This window comes from Salvia miltiorrhiza, chromosome 1, assembly GCF_028751815.1.
Source record: "Salvia miltiorrhiza cultivar Shanhuang (shh) chromosome 1, IMPLAD_Smil_shh, whole genome shotgun sequence".
In the NCBI taxonomy this organism is placed as follows: Eukaryota; Viridiplantae; Streptophyta; class Magnoliopsida; order Lamiales; family Lamiaceae; genus Salvia; species Salvia miltiorrhiza.
This window is the reverse complement of record NC_080387.1, coordinates 6,748,700-6,756,971: the sequence shown is the minus strand read 5'-3', so window position 1 is coordinate 6,756,971 and position 8,272 is coordinate 6,748,700.

Sequence of the window (8,272 nt, the reverse complement as noted above, 5' to 3'; positions counted from 1 at the left end):
CTTAGTTAATTCTTAAGTTTAATTTCAAGTGCTAGTTTAATTTTACTGCTTTCAATCCTTCTTTACCGCTTTCTTATGATACAATTAGAAGCCCTTTAAGATCTTTCTTGAGAGATGACTTTGGGTCAACTTACCATTGCTAGAGTGTCCTTGTCTTATTGCAAGTCAATCTAGAGGTGTTTTAGGTTGAGTCACTAGGCTTTGGATATACAATATTTGTCTAAGTTCTAAGAGAATGTATGTAATCAGCAGTGACTGATTTTTGGCTTTGTGATTCTCTTCTTCGATTCAAACTTTGGGGAGGCTTGGTTTTGCTGGGTAACGAATTTGGCAGCGTTTCAACTTATGTTGTTGAATCGGTGAAGATTGAAGTGATCCTCGAGCGCAATTTATAGGAGACATCTTGAATAGATCCGTTGGTGGAGATGGTCTTCAAGATTTCTTCCGTTAGAGAGTAACTTGAACTTGGGCTAAGGCTTCAATCTTCGAGGTTCCTTGTTTGGTGAGAACGACTACTTTGAGGAGCAGTAGATGAGACATCTCTGAAAAGGTAATCACCAAAAATAATGGCCTCTACAGAGAAAGGACGATCCTCAGATCTCTATATTTAATGCGGCTGTACTTCTGAAGTGCGTGGCTTCCTTTGAACTTTGGAGGTTCAATCCGAGGAATAATGTTTAATTGATACTTGTCTTTAGTATCAGCTCGCTGAATCCACGTGGCGCGCATTAAGTAATCAGTCGAAACTGATCCTTCGACTGATAAGTCAAATATCAGTATTTGACTTGCCTTAATCGTTACATCAGTCGGCATCTTCAGTCTTCAGTCTTCAATCTTCAGTCTTCAGAACAACAACAAAACTAGAAAAAGAACTCTAACACTTGAGTTCGAATAGTTCTAGTCTATTACAAGTGAAACCTATTGATTTTGGTATCATCAAAACTAGGATTAGGATATTTAATTAAGTTCCCAACAGGTTCGAGTGACGGCCGACGTTAGTACGACTCTGGGCTCTATGTCATCGACCCGTGAGATAGGTGGGCTTTATTCTAACTCTATTATGGCAAGCTACCATGATAATGAGCTCAAATGCAAAACTTATGAAAATGAAGCATGTTGAAGTATTATGAAAATTGTCATCTTGCCATATTTATTAGTGATGGGAATGAAATGTGGTATTATAACACCCCGTATTTTGAGAAGCTATTTGTGCCCTAGCTCAAACTTAAATTGAGTTTTTAAATAGTAGCTAGAGTATTTATGCACGCGAACGAATAAATGAGATAAGAATTATTGAGAGTTTAGTAGGAGGCGATATTATTTTCTCGGGCCTTATAAATTCTATTATTGAGAAACCTATCTTCGCCCTATGTTTTTATTGAAATGTCTATGTGATATAAATATTTTACTTGGTAGAATATTCACATATGAATTATTGATGCATTGTTATTATGATATTAGTAATATCATAATTGAGATAAATTTTTCCTCACGCATGAATAGATATGTTTTCATGGGATATATTCATATACACAAGATGAGAAATAAATTATTCAAGTATATCTCTCTCCCCCCCCCCCCTCTCTCTCTCTCTCTCTCTCTCTTCCTTTTCTCTTTCTTTCAAACACACATGCATGCATACCCCTCTAAACCTACCTCTAATTAGCAAACATTCTCCACAAATCATGCACTCACATGCACATGCACACTTCTTTCTCTCTTCTCTCACGGCTTCTCTCATCTCTCCCTCACCTCTCAACTTTTCTCTTCACTCTACTTTATTCTCTTCCCTCTGTACTTATCCTAACTTCTCTTTCTTCTTTCTTTCTTTCTCCCTCTCCTCCTCCCTTCTAAACCCACGACACCCTCCCATTTTTCAACCCCTAATGCCTACATTTTCATAGCAATCATCCAAGCAATCTCTTGAAAGATCATGCATTTATGTGACAAGATCAAACAATCCCATCACCTGTCACTCTAAGTATAGCTTCTCTCCTCCCTTCTTCTCTTAAGTTTTGGCCAACACCTTCCCCCATTTATCCTCACTATTTTTTACTCTTGTCTCACCAATTATAGTAAAAGATTAAGGTTCCAAAAGTGTTCTACTTTCTCACTAAAGGTATCAAGAGTTCTCCAATCTTCAAGCTTAAATTTCAAGTAGCTAAAGCTTCAAGGAAACACTAAAGCATTCTCTACTTCCTTTCTTTGTTCTAGTTCTAAGTAACCTTCAAATCCTTTTTTTTATGATGTGTATATGTTTATATGATGAACAAGCATGTATATTGAAGCATGATAGTCCCTTCTCTACTTCTATGATTTTCGAAAATTTTGTGAAGGAAAGTATTATGAACTCCTTCAAGCTTTCAACTACTTTTCACATGCTTATACACCTCTACATGTTAGATGCATGAGAGCGGAAGATATATTCTTGAAAACCCTTAAGAGGGTTATATGTTATGATATTTGAAGAATGATGAGTTTTTAGCATGAAAATGCATGAGAATGGTGGTGAAATTGAAGATCTAAGATCATATGTGTAAAAGTTATAATTTCAACCACTTTGGGAATTTTTCCTACGTTCTGGACTGATGAGTCGACGTGGTTTCCCTCGTCTAAAAATCTTCAAAATTTTATGGTGTGTATATATGTCTGTCTTGAGAATGCTGGTAAAATTTCAAGTCATTTTGACTTTGTTTACTACCTTTTTAAATTATAAAACTTCTACTGAGAAATTCTACTGGAAATTTGGAAGGGCAGTCACTAGAGTCACACTTTTCAGTATCTTTCAAAAACATTCAGCCTCCCAATGTTTATGGTAGAAAGATACATATGTTATACAGATGCACACCGAATTTCAAGCCATTTGGGCAACGTTTACTATTTTTCAAAAATCTTAACTTCCAGTTGTCCGAAACTGCCGAATCTAGTAGACTGTGGGAAAACATCTATATCTCTTAAATTACTTGGAGTTTTTCAACCTACTTTTTTTAAATGAAACTAGACTCAAAGAGGTTTTCAACTGTATAAGTCTTGAATCTAGGAGGTTTCTGAGATGAAACAGTTTATTCTTTAAAGACGAGGCAGTGCAGAGTAGTAAGTTGTAGGTGTTCGAAATTTCTTACTTTTGATATTGTATTGAGAATTTTAAAGTTTTGGTGATGGTATACACCATATTATTTCATGAAAATGCTACTGGAATATATATATATATATATATATATATATTTGAATTTTTTTTGGAATTTTTCAAAAAGGATTTATGAGATTTAATTGTCACAATTCTTATAGGAAATGATTGTTTGGACTTTTAAAGGTTTGAAAAGAATGATGGAGTGGAAAAACTCCTTTATATATATATATATATATATATATATATATATATATATATATATATTCCATAGCTTACATGAATATTTGAGAATTTACTTACAAGGAAAAAAGATTTCAAATTTCATAGAGTGACTTTTAAGTCATTTGACTATTAAGATAAATTGTGAAAATGTACTGTGGAATAATTGATTAATTTTAAGTGTGAATGACTATGTGAATTATTGAGTTCTATTTACCTATAAGATTGAGAGTCTTTTAATTGGATAAGATATCCAATTACTTGGGAGGTCCAATTGGGTAAATAGTGGAGAAGTTATAAGATGAGATTAAGCATATAATGAGAGCATAAGTGTTGAGATATTAGTTAGATTAATTTCTAACTAGAGTTTATTTTGTCACATGACAATCTAAACCACGTGCGCCATCAAAGGATCGAGTGACGGCCGGCGTTAGTATGACTCTGAGCTCTACGTCATCGACCCTTGAGACAGGTGGGCTTTATTCTAACTCTATTATGGCAAGCTACCATGATAATGAGTTCAAATGCAAATCTTATGAAAAATGAAGCATGTTGAAGTATTATTGATGAGTATTATGAAAATTGTCAACTTGCCATATTTACAATTGATGAGAATGAAATGTGGTATGTTGCCTCTATGAAAGACATGACTATGATCACGATGCAAGATATCGACCTTTAACTGATTTATACGACAATAAAGGTTTTGTGCGCAGAGGTGATCGTGAGCCGTCTCTAGTCGGCCGGTCACGGTGAAGGAGCCCTCCATCTCTTCACCTAATATATATATGATATATGAGTTCTCATAGTTGGCACATACCCTGAATATAAATTGTCTGCAGACTAATGATATTATTATGATGATGCAAATGAGTTTATGACAGAAAAACATGAATAAGTATTTTTAATCTCACTTAATCCTGTTGATGCATTGAAAAGGGCAAGGTTGACATATAGCTCTAAGAGCAACATTTCAATTATTTCCGGCATGAGTCCACTGAGTGCTTTTTGGTACTTAGCCCCGCATATATTTCTAAATGTGCAGGTCTTGCTTGGCGTGAGGATGGGTGAAGGCTGTTGGAATTGTCAGTTGGCCGTGTCTTTCCTATGTCTCATATTTATCTTTATACGCTTTGACTCTATAAGTAACTGAACTCCCTGCTATATGTCTTCACACATATAGTAACGTATCCCGCTGCATAACTCTGATGAAACTTTTATATTCAATCTGCTTATGTCTGTAATATCCCATAAGGGAGAATACTTTTCAAACCCTTGCTAAGTCTCCAATTACTTATTTATGTTTTATCCAAGTAAGGAAATGTTTTGGTCTTAAAATCTTTCTTTAAAACGAGTAAAGTTTGCAAATGCTTCCACTAAAACAAGATGTATTTCTATATTTTTCACTATTACTTTTATTAGTCGTACAATACTTGGTATACGCTATCACTGGTTATATCGGGCTGCGACAGGTATGTTGCCTCTATGAAAGACATGATTATGATCACGATGCTAAATATCGGCCTTTGACTGATTTATATGACAGTAAAGATTTTGTGCACAGAGGTGATCGTGAGCCGTCTCTAGTCGGCCGATCACGGTGATTTGAAAGAGGCCTCCTTCTCTTAACCTAATATATATGATATATGAGTTCTCATAGTTGGCACATACCCTGTATATATATTGTCTACAGACTAATGATATTATTATGATGATGCAAATAAGTTTATGACAGAAAAACATGAACATGTATTTTAATCTCACTTAATCCTGTTGATGCATTGAAAAGGTGTTAGGTCCGGAGGGTCTCGAATAGGTGTATGGGGGGGAATACACCTATGAGCTATTTTTCTTTTCTTTCCTCTAAAAACAGAGGGATCTCAAGATAGAGATCAAAACGAAACTTTACACGCAAACTATGACACCTGTTGATTGAAAACAGTTTTGACCAAACAGGGTTGACGACTGATACTAAAAACTCTTCAGTAAGGAGTTATCAGTTAAGTTGCTAGAACTTAACTGATGCATGTAAGGGCTTCAATCGAGTTTGCTAAAAAGAGATGATATAAGTCTTTCTGACTATCAGAGGATAGATCAGTCAGACTGATATCACACGCAGTGGAAATAACTTTGTTTCGTAATAGCCTCGGTTGAGCACGTTGTTAGTCTTAGATTTTGCTTTGCAGTTATTCAGTATTCAGTTTATCAAGAGTAAGAACACAGATAAGTATGTAAAGACTGAAAGTTGTAAATAACACAAAGACTTTTACGTGGTTCGGAAAACACTTTCCTACATCCACGGTCGGTTGATCGGACCAACAATCCACTCCGCAAGTGCTTAACTGGTGTACTGCAAACCGAACCGTGTGCTTGCCGAGTGCACACAACCATTTCACTGAAGAGTCCACTCTTCAGACCCACACTTCACTCGTGTCGGATTTCTCACTCCTAGCACGACCTTGCACTAGGATCTCACGGAGTCAGAGTACCTTCCTGAACTCCTTTTTCACTCAAACACTCGATTTCTTTCTTTCGAAATGAGGTTTGAAAAACTTGCCAACTAGACTTCAAAGAACAAGTTCTTTGGAGCAAGTTTTGACCTGGGCTTCTGGGTAAACAGATATATGCCTAAGGTCTAAGAGAATGTGTGTAATCAGCAGTGACTGATTTTGGCTTTGGAATTCTCTTCTTCGATTCAAGCTTTGGGGAGTTTAAGCTTTGGGCCGAGTAGCAATTTTGGCAGAGCTTCAGCTTATGTTGTTGAATCGGTGAAGATTGAAGTTGATCCTCGAGCGCTACTTATATGAGAGATCCTGAATAGATCCGTTGGCGGAGAACGTCTTCAAAATTTCTTCCGTTGGAGAGTTTTTTGAATTTGGGCTGAGGCTTCAATCTTCGAGGTTCCTTGTTTGGTGGGAACGGCTATCTTGATGAACAGGAGATGCGACGTCTTTGATAAAGTAGCCACCAAATAGGAATGACCTCTGCAGAGAGGGATGATCCTGAGATCTCTGCATTTAATGCGGCTGTACTATATGAGCACGTGACTTCCTTTGAACGTTGGAAGTTCAGTCCGAGGAAGAATGTTTAACTGATACTTGACTTTAGTATCAGTCCGCTGAGTCCACGGAGCACGCATTAAGTAATCAGTTCCGAACTCATTCTTCAACTGATACTTCAGTTGGTAACTTCAGTCTTCAGTCCTTCGTTCTTCAGTCTTCAGTCTTCAGAACCGCAATCTAAACTAGAAACGAACTCTAACACTTGAGTTCAAAACAGTTCTAGTCTATTACAAATTAAACCTAAGGATTTTGGTATCATCAAAACAAGACATGATATTCCATGGGGTTCCCAACAATTTCCCCCTTTTTGATGATGCTAAAACCTTACAACAGTTCTAAGCAAAACAAAGACTGAACTCATAGTACAAGTTCTAAAACAGGGTAAATACAGTTCCACCTTAACAATAGAACCTAATAACTTGTACTTAGAGTTATGAACACAACAGTTCAAAACAAGAACGAGGAAAAAGACATAAAACCATAATCAGAGCCTGGACAAAAAGTCATTGTCTTCAGGTTGAGATCAAGAGAAGTTCTTTTATTAAAGAAAGACTGATAAGCCATCAGTCTAAATTACAGGTTGAAACAGAAAAGAACAACGCAGTTAAAGAAAAGACAACCAAAAGACTCAAGGTCTCTGACCATACAAATTGAAGACGACTTTCCTTATTTCATCTGCGTCGGCTGGATGGGTGTTTGGAGTCACATTCCAGATCTTGTAGATGGCTTTGATCTCCGCCTTGATTTTGTCTCTGTTGACTCCGTTCTTGATCCTTGGTGGAGCCACCTGGTGAAGCATGAAACCAATACCTAATCTAAAAAGCAATAATCGAGACAGGATTTACGTGGTTCGGTCATTAAGACCTACATCCACGGGTGATCTTTGAGTTCTTCCACTATACTTTGAGATAGTTACATTTTACAAGTGTTGCTTAGAAAATAAATCATCCTCTAATGCTAATGCTAAACCTTCTATTTATAGATGTGAGAGTGAGCCCTAAAGGCCTTAGGCCCATGAACTCTAATAATTGGATTTAGGCCCTTTAATGCCTTAATACACTTAACTTTAGTCTTGGTTTGACCTATCTGCGCTGGTTTGACTGCGCCGGAAGCTTTCTTATCTTATGATTGTGCCGAGACTTCAAGTTCTTTATCCTGCGCAGGTGCTTCGAGCTCTTTAGGCTGCGCAGGCACTTTGACTTCTTCGGCTGGTTCGGGTAATAAAAATAGAATTCCCTCGTTGCTCGTGCTGAGTATTTCCTTTGCGCTGCGCAGGCGAGTCTGAGCTGCCAAGTAACTTAGGTAGTCTGCGCTGCCGAGTTCCTTTATCATTTGAGGTCTTCAATTAAAACTGCGCTGGTTGGCTTCGTTCAATAAGAATAATAATAACAATAATAGTAATTAAGTAAGATGTTCTTGTATTGCTAAGCACAGCGCTGATGAGTATTCTAGTTCTCATCGCTACTCCCCCTAGTCTGGTTGAACAGTGTTGTCTTCTTCGTGTTCAACCAGTGGTGTGTGATATAGAGTCAGCGCTGTGCTGCTCTCCCGAGTAGGGTCCAAGTGTTTTTTAGCCCTGCAGTCCTGTAACTTATCACAAATCGAATACTTGTAAGTTAGCAAAATAATCAATGATAGAATGTTACATCCCTGCCAATTTGTCAACACCAGAAATATCCCAACCCTGTCAAAATATTTAGAATAACAACAATAATAACGAGAATGAAGAAACTCACTTTCTAACGTGCTCATTGAGCCACTTTTTGATTATTATCATTGTGCTCGCACTAAGGAAACTCTAAATATTTGGCTATTACAGTCGTGTCAACGAACAACCCCTTTCCCTTAGGTTTTGAATTTT